This window comes from Manacus vitellinus, unplaced genomic scaffold (assembly GCF_001715985.3).
Source record: "Manacus vitellinus isolate BGI_N305 unplaced genomic scaffold, ASM171598v3 scaffold_4_pilon, whole genome shotgun sequence".
Lineage (NCBI taxonomy): Eukaryota > Metazoa > Chordata > Aves > Passeriformes > Pipridae > Manacus > Manacus vitellinus.
Window position 1 is genome coordinate 36,916,938 of NW_021940604.1, and position 13,424 is coordinate 36,930,361.

The window sequence follows — 13,424 nt, forward strand, 5'->3', positions numbered from 1 at the left end:
ACCTTTGAGCACCTTGCCAATTCATACACAAGCTTATCTTCTCCATAAGACTACCTACACAGACCCTGCTGTCACAATATACATTGACTTTTTTTTTTTAATATAGAAGGATTAAGAAGAATTAGCAAAATGTTCCCATTCAGAGCTTGGCACTGTGCCATTTCAGACTTTGTTGCTGATTAATATAGTGAGTTTCTTTGTAGGGTGTAATTACACTGAAATAGTTGAAGGGTTACCAAATGTAGGGAAACCCACAGGGATTAATCTTTCAGTAGATATTGAATCCAATTAGGTACTCAATGACCATTGCAATATAATGTTCTGCAAGTAGAAGCTAATGACTAGTGATTTTTAAAAATGTTTTGATTTTTTAAAATTATGGGTTTTCTCAGTAGTGTCAGAATGATGATCTCAATGGATCATCATTCTTTCACTGGGGACCCCTCAGCTACGTGAAGAAGAGGAATGCTTAGATTTGCATTCACAATTCTTTGTGGCTAGTCCATTGCTGTGACAGGAATGGTCATGTTAAAAGATAGTGTGACACCTGAAAAATATAGAGAGTCACTGTCCTCAGTGACTTTATTTTCTTGCTCTCTTTACTCGAGCAAGATTTGTATTGGCTTTATTACAGAATGCTTCCTGAATAGATCAGCACTCTGTCATGAAATAATGAACCAGCTTCTTTGAAAGAAAGCATCTTTACTTAGGAACGTTTTAATATAAAGTGTGCTGGTGTATATATATGGAAGGGACTGTAAGATGGTTGCATCTATTTTTTCCAATTTTAGAACTAAAGATCTACAGTTTTTTAGAATTACTGCCTACAAATTAACTGGCTTTTTTAAGACTCCCAAATTGCATTAAAAGACCAGCTCCTTTCTATTTATACCTCTGTTTTTGAATGATTTATTTACTTTTCCAGTTCTACTTATCTGGAACCACAATAATTTTCTACTTTCAGAGTATTACATGATGGGGAAAATCAGTTAGACAAATTAGAGAAATAAACAGTTGCTAAGGAAAACATACCTGGTGAGGGAGATAATTTTTTTGTGGCTGTCACACTCTCCAGGGATGCTGCTTCCACAGTTGTTCCACTAAATGAGTAGATTTCAGGTAGAAACAGTCCTTTCTGAACTCTGCTAATACAAGAAGCCAGTTCTCATTATAAGAGGTCAGACTAGTACTGATCTCTAAATACCAGCTCTGAAATGAAATTATCTAAATAAATAAACACCCGACTGAGTTCTTCTCATTCCATAGACTGGAAATCTCTCAGAGAAGGCAGAGCTTGGAGGAAGCAATTTGCTCTATTTTGTCCTTCTGAGTTTTATAGGTGCAGATATAATACCATGAAATATTAGTTCTATGACTGACTTAATAGGGAATAAAAAATACAGTGGAAAGGCTGTGCACTGTGCAGTAAGGAATTAATGGGCCTCTTAAGTGACTGTACTAAGACAATGTTTAATCTAGATGTACTGTAGAGAGAGATGCAGTGATACACCAACCAGCAAAGTACTTCCCCAATAGATGTAGGCAAGTCACTGGCAGCAGCACAGTTTTGCCTGTACAATAGTTAATGCTTAATCTATAAATTGTTTAACGTTCAAAGAGCTGAAGCTTTTTTTTTATTCTTCCTCTGTGAAAACATATACTCAAGTGCATATATTCATATGAATAATGCATTTACCATATCCATATGTAAAGCAGATGCAACTAACTTTCAAGAAGACACAGAGGCCAAATCTAGTGTGGTATCCACATGGAAACAATATTCAAGGTTTACAGTGCTGAAATGTAGAATGTACTGTTTTATTCTGCCCTGGCAATTCAGTCTGAGGTAACAAAAAAAAAACAAACAGGTGCCAGAAGATCAAAGTTGCTTGAATTACTCTAGACCCAAAACCAGTTAAAAATTTCTAAGAAATTCCTGGTTACCTGCAATATTACATATCTACACCAGAAATGGGCAATATTATTAAAAACATAAATATGAATTTAAATGTCAATTTTTGTATTTAAATTTGTCACTGTTTCAGTGTATTCGGCTTAGATAGCAAAGAAAATACAGAGCTGGAGTGCAAGGGTCTTAATGTGTTTAACACTTGTCTGAGAAACAAGCAGTCAGGAGAGTGTTAGTAAATGTTTATGCATTTCAGAAATGCCTTCTGCATCACATATTATGTACTCAGACTATGAACGTACATAGCAACAGAGCTGATTAAAAACAACCCATTTAATTACTGTGATGTATGGGAGCACACATTCTAAAAGCAATTTGTTAGTGTATTTTACATGTAAATGATCTTAGGAGAAGCATGATTAGAATGGTTAGAACAAAGAGTTAAAGATAAGAACAAAATCCTGCTGCCCCAAGAGTCATTTGTTTGCTTTTGCCAGCTCTGAATCTTATTTCAGGCCAAGAAATTAAGCAAAGCTGGTCAGCTGAGAGGAAAAGGAAGTTGTACCCTCAGCAGCATCTGAGGGTCTATGAGGGAGAGTCTGAGATTCTTGCAACTCTGAGAGGCCCATTAGTTTCAAAGTCTCCACTCATATGAATTCATTCATAGCTTTACACCAAATTATTTAAACATTTTTAAATAATTGGTCTGAGTGATTTAAGTTTAATAGAATAATGCATATTTTCTTCCATCTTCATTATTTGCATTAAGCAATTTTAACTATTAACATAAAATCTTGGCTATCCTATGATGGAAAAAATCCACAGTGAATTGTAAAAAAATACTGTTGCAGTGCACAAGTGATAAAAATACTTCATTTGCCTTAATCCACTTCCTATGGAAGGATATTTCATCGTAATCCCTGATCCTCCTTCTTCTGAAACTATTGTTGACACCTCATTTATATTGGTGTTCTTGGTAAGTTCATTCAGGAAATTAAAATTTTTAAAACTTAACTTATTATTTCTTAGAAATATTGCTATTACATATCAGATCTGGATAGGAAGAAACTCAATTCCCCATGCCAAAATGCCAAAAGAGAAAATCCAACTCAACAACTGGGCAAGTGGGATTAATAGGTCAAGAGTATTTTAAAGTTTATCAGCAGAGGAGATGTTGCTTTTGGAAAGCGCATTCTATCAATACCAGACAGCTGAAACTGTGCTGTGTCCCAAAGAGGAGCTGACTCACTTCCAAAGTGTCTGGAAAGGTCAGTGCATGTCTTCTGGTTATCACTTTCTTTTCAGCGTTTGGGTTCCCATGGAGATGACAGGTCTGTTACAGAAATGAAACTCAGGACACACACGTCCTCCTGCCTGCTCCTTGATCTCCCAGTCCCACGGAAAAAGGAGCCGTCCCCTGCTAAAATATTAATCTCTGCTATCGGTCACTTCCATCCCGGCTGGAACCTCTCCTGATGGCTCTGCCAGTCACGTCGTGCACGGGGCCGACAGGGACCCAGCATAGCCCCGGAGACTGACCGACCACTCCGAGCCGGGGTCCTCAGCTCCGCGCTGAGGCTTGGCTCCCTCTCTCCCTCTCGCCACCCTTCCTGGCTCTGGTTTCCATCTTGTCGCCTTGGCGGTGGCCCCGAGGGCCCAGAGGACAGACGACGGACGGACGGACGGTACGTCGGTGGTCGGCCGCCACTCCCGCGCCGCCCGCCACCGGGGGCGCTCCCGCACCGCGGACGCGCCGACGGCGGCGCTGGGGCAGCGGGGGAGCGGGGCTGCGCCTCTCGGACGGCCGCGGGTCTCTCCCTCCCTGTTTGCTCCCGCTCCTCGCCCAGCTCTGTTCCGAGTCCCGAGTTGCGGACCTGCTCCTCGGGGACGGTGGCATCCCGTATTTTAGCCCGAAAGGGTCCCAGACGAACCTCTTCGACAGCGTTACCGGGGATGCCCTTCTCCGCTAATGTGGGAGCAGACGCGCTGCTGACGGCGGGCCCCGGGGAAGCCCTGGCTGAGCCCCGCTGGACGACCTGTCCTCTTGGACAGGGAAGGGACAGGGTGTCTCGCCGTGTCACCCTCTGCCACGGCACGCTGCAGAGGCCAGGACGCGCCGGGTGCCACGGGCAGGCTCCTGGGAACGAGAGACGGGAGACCCTCGCGGACCCTGTCCACCAACGGGCTTGGCCCCATACTGGAAGGTGCAGTTCCTTTGGAAGGCACAGAATTTCAGACAGGGCCTACGGGCGCGGGTTTTCCACAGGATCTGACGGAGGGGCCGTGCGCCCCGTCCCTGTGCCCGGGGAGCCGTGCTCGGTCCGCCGCAGCTGCTCCCGGCTCCGGCGGCGCTTTGTGCTCGACCCAAAACACCCATGTGGAGGAGGGGTGTCGGGGGGAGTGTGTGTTTTATATATATGTCGACTGCCTAGGGTGGAGGCCAGACACACCTGAACTGTGCCAAAATGACTAAATCCCCTTTGCCCCCGAGGCTCCGGCTGCGGCACTGGGAGTACCCGCGCTTTTCTGCAAGATTGTCCTGGAGACCAGCCAGGTCGGCAGGGCGAGCGGGCCCTCCGCAGGGGCGACGGGGGCTGCGCGGAACCCACTGCGCGGGGACACCCTCCGCGGCACCGTCCCTCGAAGCCGTGCCCGGAGACCCAGTTCTTACACTGCTCTCCCGTGTCTCCCCCTTTTGGGAAGCCTAGGGGAGGGAGGGGGCGGCGGGCCGGGCCCCTGCCTCCGGGCGCGCTGCCGCGGCGGCCGCCCGTCTCATGCCGCAGGAATGCGCGGAGGTATGCGCCAGTTTCCAGAAGTGGATCCCCTTCCTTGCTGGAGCAGAGCAGCGCATATATCACCCGGTGGCAGCAGTCCACCTTCCCTACAGTTTCGTAACCGCTTACGAGGGTAAATTGAGAGTTGGGAACAGCCCTCTATTAAGTAGCAGATTGAGAAGAGGCTCTTCCCACTTGGAGAAGGCAAGTCTTCCCAAACAGACCCCTCGCATCGGGAGCTACAGTAATCGAGGCGCCTCCTCTGCGCTCAGCTATTGCCGCCGCTGCTGCTCCTCGTTCGCCGTTGCTGCTACTTGCTACTCCCTCCACAAGGTGCCCCCGGAGCTTCATCTTTATCCTCCTCCCTTTACCCAGGTCCGACTGCTCCGGCTGCTGCCGCTGCGGGCACCGCCGGAGTCATCGCCGGAGGAGCTGTCCTGTCACCGATCCCGCACCCCGTGGCCACCCCGGCAGGTCTGTGTGTGCCCGCGCAGGAGCGGGGGTCCCCTGCCCTCCCCGCCGTCGACCCCCGCGGCCCGCCCTGTCCGCACGCAGCACGCATGCAGCCCCCTCTGATGCACCTTAGGCTGGGATTAGCAGCGCCGGGCTGGAGGCTGGCACGGGATTGGGAAGGAGCGTGTTATGTGCGCTTTGGGCATGTCAGAGCCGGCTGCAGGCGTGCGGCCGGGCGGAGGAGAGGTGAAGAGCAGAGCGCCCCGGCGCTGCTGGCTGTCAGCCCCGGGGAGGGCACGGGGGAGCCCGGCGGGGTGCCGGGCGCCTGGGCAGAAATACATAGGGAGGCGGCGGTGTTCCGCAGACGGAGGCTCCCGGCGGCCGGAGGCTCCAGGCGGAGCCCGCTGTCAGCGCCCAGCGCGCCTGCAGGCAATGCTACCGCTGCGGCTTTGGCAGGAGTTCTCGCTTCCCTCCCCTGTGTGTACAGCTGCCGGTGATGCTTTCTCTTGCTTCCAGTTTTTTATGCCTTTGATAGGTAGTGGGTTTTTCTTGCGGTTTTTTTTTTTTTTTTTGGTTTATGTTACTTTTTTCTTCTTTAAAATGGTAAATGTCCTGCACTCTGTCTGGGAGAGCTTTGGCTAAGCTTTCATAGGTTGAGTTAGTGTGAGATTGGACTGGCACTGTGAAAGGCTGTTTTTTTGTTCTTTTTTTTTTTTTTTTTTTAAACGGTCTCTAAAGGTCAATGAGAAAACCTTTAGTTCTGACACAAAGTCTGTTGTGTCACAACTGAGCCAGTGAGAGGACCTTTCCTCTGCCACCTCCAGGCTTTGTTTCACATTCCTAAATTTGCAAGAAGGAAACAGAGTGTTCCTGGGTGGACAAATGAATGCTTTGGCTGAGATGATGTATTTCATGAAACAAAAACGGTAGACCTGCAACAGTAGTGAACTCCTAGATGCCTTTGTGAGATGATTAATTTCTGTTGCTCTTCAGAAGGATCAAGAGATGGCACTCAAAGCCTGCACAAGATTTCCAGGACAAAACGTCCTTTTGCGTGAAGTTCAGGCGATCATTAAACTCACTGCACAGTGCTGTATATCTTCCCAGGGACAGCCGTTTTCCATGCAGAGCTGTGATATGATTTTGGAGCTTTCAGGGCAATTTAATACTAACGCTCGCCTTTCCTGTGTTAGGGAATCATTATGGTAATATTACTCTTCTGTTTACCCTCTGGAACTGCCATTGGACTGAAACCATTGCTTAGGTTTTCTTCGAGCTCTTGATATTTTCATGTGCAGTAAAGGCATTTGGCTAAGGCAAGTATATACAGCTGCTCAAAAGAAGCCTGTTAAGCTCAGTGTCAGTAACTAGGAAATTCCTGGATTTCCACAGCGTCCACCCAATAAGTGTGCCTTGCTGGGTAGTTCTCTAGATGGTAAAAGAATATTATTTTCCCTTTCAGTTGTTTCTGTGGATGAATGATTTATGTATTTTTCTTTTGTTTTGCTCTTGGCATCTTCCCGAGAAAATCTGTTGCCTAATTGCTTTTGGAATTCTCTTTCCTCCAGCCTAATTATGATATATGATGCATTTATGACTTTATTCAGACAAATTGCCCCTCTCCTACTTCCCAAGATAGAAAATCCCAAACTTTAGAAACACTTATATTTGTAAGCGATGTGAACTGTTCATATTAGCCTTTACTTAGACAAGGAAATAATTTGGAAGTTTGGCTGGAGTAATTGGGAGTAATTTTACATGGCACAGAGCATATAGTTATGAAGCTGCTTGCAATTAAGAACCGCTAACTTGGCCTAATCCCACCTTTTTTTGCCAGACAACCTACAGCGATTGTGAGACTCTTTTGTCTGTCAGCTTTTAATAGTGTATTTTAAATCTGTTTTCTCTAAGGACATGTAAATGAATTATCAGATGTTGAAACATCATGGCTAGACAGACGTGTCGGATTTCAGTTGTGTGTCACACACACTTCTGTATAACCTATTTCAGACCTTCAAGAAATGAAGAATAGTACATTTGTAGGCAGAACCCCTCAAAAAAAATTTTATTACAGTTTCCAAACTGCCTTGAGACCACTAAAACAAAGCTAACTAAGTGGTTCAACAGTTATGAAAAAGGAGCCGAATAAAATCCCCAGCTGAAAGAGACATTTAGTTGATCCAAGGCAGGAATGACCACTGAATTAGCTATCATCACATTCAGCGATGAAGTCATGGAGCTCCCTTTTGGCTCCTGTCTGTGCGGAGGCACAGGTCTTCACTGCGCTTCCCTGATCAAATTAACCCTAACTAGGTTAAAGCTTCAAGTACTTACTGTGGTTGGAAAGACTTCAGCAACAAAAGGCACATTATTGCAAGATGAGACTCTCCAGTTAGTCATACAGTTCTTTTGTCGTCTTGGACAGCTTTCAAGTCTAGAGTTTTCAACCTGGTCCCGTGGGTGGGGGCTGGGGATAAGGGAACAAAGTGAAATCCGTGGTTCGTGGTTTTTATGTTTCATGAATACACCCACGCAGTCCTTTAATCCACACGTATCATTTCCTTCTCCTTTCTCCCCCTTCCCCCCTTCTCCATCACTGCAGATTCATTCATGTTGTTGTGATCTGAAAGAGCAGAAATGAAGACAGCACTGTGCTCCGCAGTCGCTGCTCTGTGTGCAGCAGCCCTCCTCTCCTCCATCGAGGCTGAAGGTAACCTTCCCCTCCCTGCCCCCTTTCCCCGGTGCCCTGCTGACCAGCAAACCTCCCAACCAGCCTTGAGCTACCGGCTCTCTCCCTCTCCACTTTTGAGTGTAACTACTTTACTTTTTCTCTCCTTCATAGAAACGCCTCTCCTTCCTTGCCCAGCTCCTTCTGTGCTCTGTTTCTCCCAGCTAGTCAGCTGGACTGTAACTCCCTCTCTCTGTCTCTCTGGTGTGCTGTCCACACCACCCCACTGACAGGACACAGGCCAGCCGATGTGGCCGCTGGGCGCAGCGCCCCGAGGAGCCCACTGCCACTGCTGCTGCCGGCGGGCAGCCCAGCACGGCTGGGGCTGTGGCGCTGCCCCCCTGACGGACCAAGAACGGCTGGTCTCTGGGCTTGTGTAGTAATATTGAGAGAGGAAACGGAAAACCCACCACCCAACAACCCACAGCTTTGAAATAAAATGCTCCAACAGAGTATGGCTCTCTGCGCCTGTGTGTTTTGTCCAGCCGGACCCCTCGCCTCTGCCCCGCCGGCCTGCTGGTACATCGGCCTCCCCTGCTCAGCGGGGCGACCCCCGGCTGAGCCTTGGGGTGGCCGGACCTTCCCTCAGTGACACTTCGACCTCTGTGGAGGGTCTGACCTGGGGAACGTGCCTGGGGAGATGCTGCCATTGCCATGTCATGTGTCCTGGGTACTTCTGAAGGGAAGGCTGGGCCAGACCTTTGTAGGGCAGCCGGGGCTCCAAGGCTCTGGCATGCATGAGGCCTTGTCACCTGCAAAGAGGCTTTCCTCCTCCTCCTCTGGCCCTGGCCCAGTCTCTCTGGAGGCTGAGGCCCCTGTTGGCCCTGGAAGTGTCCTGCCTTCAGCTGAAGGGATGAAGACCTGGGGAGACCTGTCTTGGCCACCGCACTTGCTGTGGCGTGGCTCGAAATGGCGTGGCCCGAAATGGCGTGGCCCTGGCACATTTGCTCCGCAGCAACTGTGAGAACAACCTCCCCTGCACCCTCAGTGTGAACTGCTTGGCTTTGGTCATAGTCCTGGCATTTCTGCCAGTGGTGGCTGCCAGGGGCAACAGAGATGCCGAATGTCCTGCACTGAAATGACTTGATCTGACCTCTGGGACCTGACTCCATCATAGGGTGAACCAAACCACTGGGTGTGAACTTCCTGGGATTTACTGGAAAAAAAGCAGAAACCAGCATCTGATAATTCGTTCTTTTCTCCCTTCCTTCTCCTTCTGTCTTGAATTGAAACAAATTCCCTGATCATGGCCTGCCTGCCACAAGCTCCTGTGTCTGGACCTGGTCTCCTTGGCTGATGGTTACTAAAAGCATGGGGTGCCAGACATGCCTTGGCAGTGTTTGCTGCCCCAGCAGCAGTGCTTGCTTGGGGCACACAGATGGGAAGTACCCTGGCTTTCTGGAAAAAGATGGCATTTCTGTCAGTAGTGCAACATCTGGTCACCCTAGGAGAGAATCAGCCCACTGCCTTCCTCTTGTGCTGCGTTGTTGTTGGCTAAGGAACCGAAAAAGGTCATTTCAAGTCATTTCAGAGTTGCGTTTGAAATGCAGGACCACCGTGCCAGAGAAAGCAGAGAAAGAGTACAGTTTTGATGAAAGGAGTGTAATGGTTTGTGTGTTCTTCCCCATCTTAGGAGGGAGCTTGGTTGGAGCTGGAGTACTGTTGCTGTTGTCCTGCCGTACTGATTACACGTAGGGAGTGTGCTATTTCTGAAAGTAAGTGAAGGTGTTTTATTTAGCTGTAGTGTAGACTAAACCAGTCATAGCTTCAATACTGTTAAAAAAAGCTACAAAAATGTATTTGGAGCAGCACACAGTTATTTTATAACAGTAAAACTGGACACACTGCCAGACAAGCTGGCCTAGCTTGTTTAGATCCCGTGTGGAGGATGCACTGTTGCTAAGCAAAAGAGTGGACAAAGCCTGATCTTGAGAGTTGTAGAGCAGTCCTGGCCAGGACTTACATAAACAGAAATGTTTCTTAAATAAAATACCTAGTTTACAGTGATCACATTTCTATGAGGGAATTCTTCTAGTTTCAGAGTTTTGAAGTAAGAGCAGAAAAATGTGTGGTGAAAAAATTGTGGTGCTGAAAATGGAAGGTCAAAACTAGAAGTACTTTAGGACTTGCTGTGGTAGGAACTGCTTTTGTAGAGCTTTTTGCAGTGCTTTTTGTTTGCACTATACAAAAAGTCATCTTTCTGCACTGTTTTAATCTTGTTCTTCAATTCTGCATCATTTTGTAGATTGCATGTTGGATCTTATTCACTTTAGTTCTGGTATCATTACAAATTAAATCCTGTCTGCTGAACTGACTTTCTCCTGTGAACATTTGTCCTTTAGTCTTTTTCCTATTTTCAGATCACTTTGTGGCAAAACTATCCCCCCTTCCCCTCCCCAGATCAGTCAATCAGTCTTGTGCCTCTTTGTTTTGGCTCTCTCTCTGTAGCATTCATGAGAGATGCATTTTGAATTTTCTTTTCCTCAGGTGTGAGTAGACACTTGGTGTGAAGAAAAAGTGAGAGGAGAATAAGGGAGAGGACCATTTGATGTGGTAAAGATTGTTGATATGGGGTGGGAAGGTGAGGTGAAAGCAGAGAGAAGGAAAAGATTAGTTCTATTTTTCTGCCTTCCTTCAGCTTTCATTTTTCAGTCTCTCCTGGGAGTAGATCTATCTGGTGTTTATCTGATGCTGCTGTTCATAGATTCCTGAATCTTCCAGTATGAAGCTGGTTCTTCATCAGCATCACAGCTGCTCTTAAGTCCTTTGTGAGAGCTGTGCTCTGTTACTGTTGATAAGGCAGAGCTGCAGTAATGGTGTCAGAGCTTTTCTACAGAGATGCAGCAGCACAGGATTTTCCAACTGGGCAGTCACTAGGAGTAGAGAGGGTAAAACCCACATGTAGTCTAAATTCATGGCATTTCAGTGGGGAAATTGTTTACCCTGGTTAGGGCTGCAAATCTGTTTTCAAGCTCAGAATTTTTTCTCTTACAGTGAAATTATTGTTTTATTTTGCAATCCTTCTGATCTCTCTTGCTCTCTTCCTGTGTGTGATGCTATATTTTATGCTATAAGTTCTTTTGTGCCTTTTTATTCTCTCTGCCAAAATTTCTCTCTGTCACAGTATTTTTTCCATCTTTGATCACAAAGAACCAGGGGTTCTTATTTCAGTCATAGTTATGAGCCTCTAAAGGTGCTGCCTTTTCAGTTTTTCAGGAACTGGTTCAGACCTGGAAAAGCCTATTGACTAGGCTGCAGGTAGGGAAGGAGACCATCACTGATCCAAGTGTGGGACCTTTGTAAAGTGCATAAAAAGGTTTGTCCTGTGAGAAATCTGTTACCAGGTTATGCAGTAGAGTAAGTGACAAATAATTGCAGCACAGCAGTTGCAGAGGATTACAGTTTCTCTTGTAAGAAAGCTTGTATTGAGTACACTAATTTTCATTGAATGAATGATTTAGAGATGATCTGGGATAGCTGAAACTTGAAGTTAACCACCTATCCAGCTTTAGAACTGGTTGGTGGAACCATTATTTTATTACCTTTTGATGTCTAATTTCTATCTCTTGAGAAACTAGCTGTTGATTTCTAAGTTCCTAGGAGAGAGAACCATGTAGATTGATATGTGAAACTGAAATTTTTATATATATGAAGGTGAACTATACCTCCCTGTTTTTCATGCTGCTAGTTAGAATCAGTGTACATGCATTTGTAGGTGTATACACTCATGCACATACATATATATGCACAAACATGCATGAAATCTGGTAAATATTCATGCATGCAGTGTGTATATCTATGCAGTTGTGTTTAGTTACATACATCTTTATATGTATAGATATATAGATTTAAATGAGGTTTTTTCAAAGTACATTTATGAGTTATAGATCTATTTTGAAGAAATTTCATATACATGTACAAAATAAAAAAATGCAACAATACAGATGACAATGTTTCAGTGTTGTGATTGGCGATGAATATCCAGCAAGTCTGAGAAGCAGCTCTTTACTACATTTCTAGGCTGTAGCTCATTCTTTCTCCCAGTTGCACTGGCCACACAGTCTTCAGAGGAGCTTGACTGGGGTCATGATCTAGTTAGTTGTGCCAAATCCATGCCATTTCTGGAAAAAATACGAAATGAGGAGTTTTGGCATCTTCCAGCCTCAGCAGGGCTTATCGCTGTGATAGTAAGGCTGGGCTTACTCTTCAGCTTCTGTAGATGGTATAGATTTCATGTTATTTTAACATGGGGTAACGTTATTTCATATGCTAATCATAGTCCATCTTTTCCAGTGAGTGGAATTACAAATTTTGTTTCTCATAGGGATTGTGGATGGCAGCTACTTCCAAGATATATCACTTTTAAGTATGGTTCTGGATATAAATTATTTGAGCTTCTGGTTATATTTTATTTCTGTTTTGTTAAGATATTCACTGGAGTTCTCTAGTAGTCACACTGTGTTATCTGCAAAAAACTGTAGACTTTTGTATATTAGATTTGTATTACCTGTAAAGTAATACAAGCTAGTATAAGACCTGCATAGCATGAAAAAGATGTTTTGCTCTATATTTTTTTTGTTTCAGAAAATATACTCTTATTACACATGTAAATAACACAAGAAATGGCTATGAATTAAGTATGTTATGTCTGGTTGGTTTTTTGTTTATTTTTTGTTTGGGGTTTTGTTTGTGGTTTTTGTTCTGCTTTGGTTTTTTTTGTAGTGCATAGCATAGACTATCCAGTTAAGAAAATTATCATATCACAGTTCTGAGAGTGGTCAAAATTAATGCAGTGTAAACATTATTGTTGTGCAGCAGGATATTTTTTACTACTCTGGAAAACTGTTAGGGAGCCATGCATTTCTGTGCATCAACACTGGGATCACTGTATTAAGGCAATACTATAATGCCATCACATATTATGATCATGACTCAAGTCAGTGAGAGGTGTGGCATGGATTTTGATGGACACAGGATGAACACTGTCACTACACTGTGAGCATTAGGTGCAACTTCACTTCTGCAAGTAGTCTGACATCAGGACTGCTTGCTTGAGTAAAGCTGTGCTTGCATGTCAGATTTTGTAAAGTGAAGTTTTAAGGTTTGTCCCAGTAATGGGGCAATCTCCTACCACAACCAAGGTCATTTTGTTCCTAGAACTCTGGTCTGATTCAGTATTGCAGATGTATTATTTTTCCACTGGTGAATTCCTTTCTGGAAGAAGAATTTTAATGAGGTCGAGTAACAGTTGCCCTATTTTATTATCACAATAAGATTTTTATCATCTAAACATTTTGCTGTACTTTGGCTCAGCTTACTGCTCTCAGGCATATGACCATGGTTTGATCTTCACCTCACATATGGTTTCATTTGGGTGAAATCTGACCCATGTGAAGGTCCATGGCTGTTTTGGAGATTGTTTGAGTATCAAAAGCTTACAGGCCATCTGGCAGATATTTTGATGACATTGGATCCAAACTGCTCCTTTTTTTCACTCAGGCAAGGTTCCTTTTTCGATTTGAATGGGTGTAGTATTCAGTGCTTGAGTTTGATAAACCAG

At 45.2% G+C, this 13,424-nt stretch overlaps 2 long non-coding RNA genes across 2 annotated transcripts; one reads left to right on the forward strand and one right to left on the reverse strand.

Moving 5' to 3' along the window:
* Nucleotides 1-1,059: 1,059 nt before the first annotated feature.
* Nucleotides 1,060-8,579, reverse strand: LOC108640682. The gene is made up of 3 exons (XR_001921378.1): nucleotides 8,484-8,579; nucleotides 7,471-7,603; nucleotides 1,060-1,142 (listed from the first exon to the last, which is right to left on the reverse strand). It is a non-coding gene; the product is annotated as an uncharacterized LOC108640682 (long non-coding RNA).
* LOC108640681 lies at nucleotides 4,899-8,319 on the forward strand. The gene is made up of 3 exons (XR_001921377.3): nucleotides 4,899-5,157; nucleotides 7,739-7,846; nucleotides 7,979-8,319. It is a non-coding gene; the product is annotated as an uncharacterized LOC108640681 (long non-coding RNA).
* Nucleotides 8,580-13,424: the final 4,845 nt, after the last annotated feature.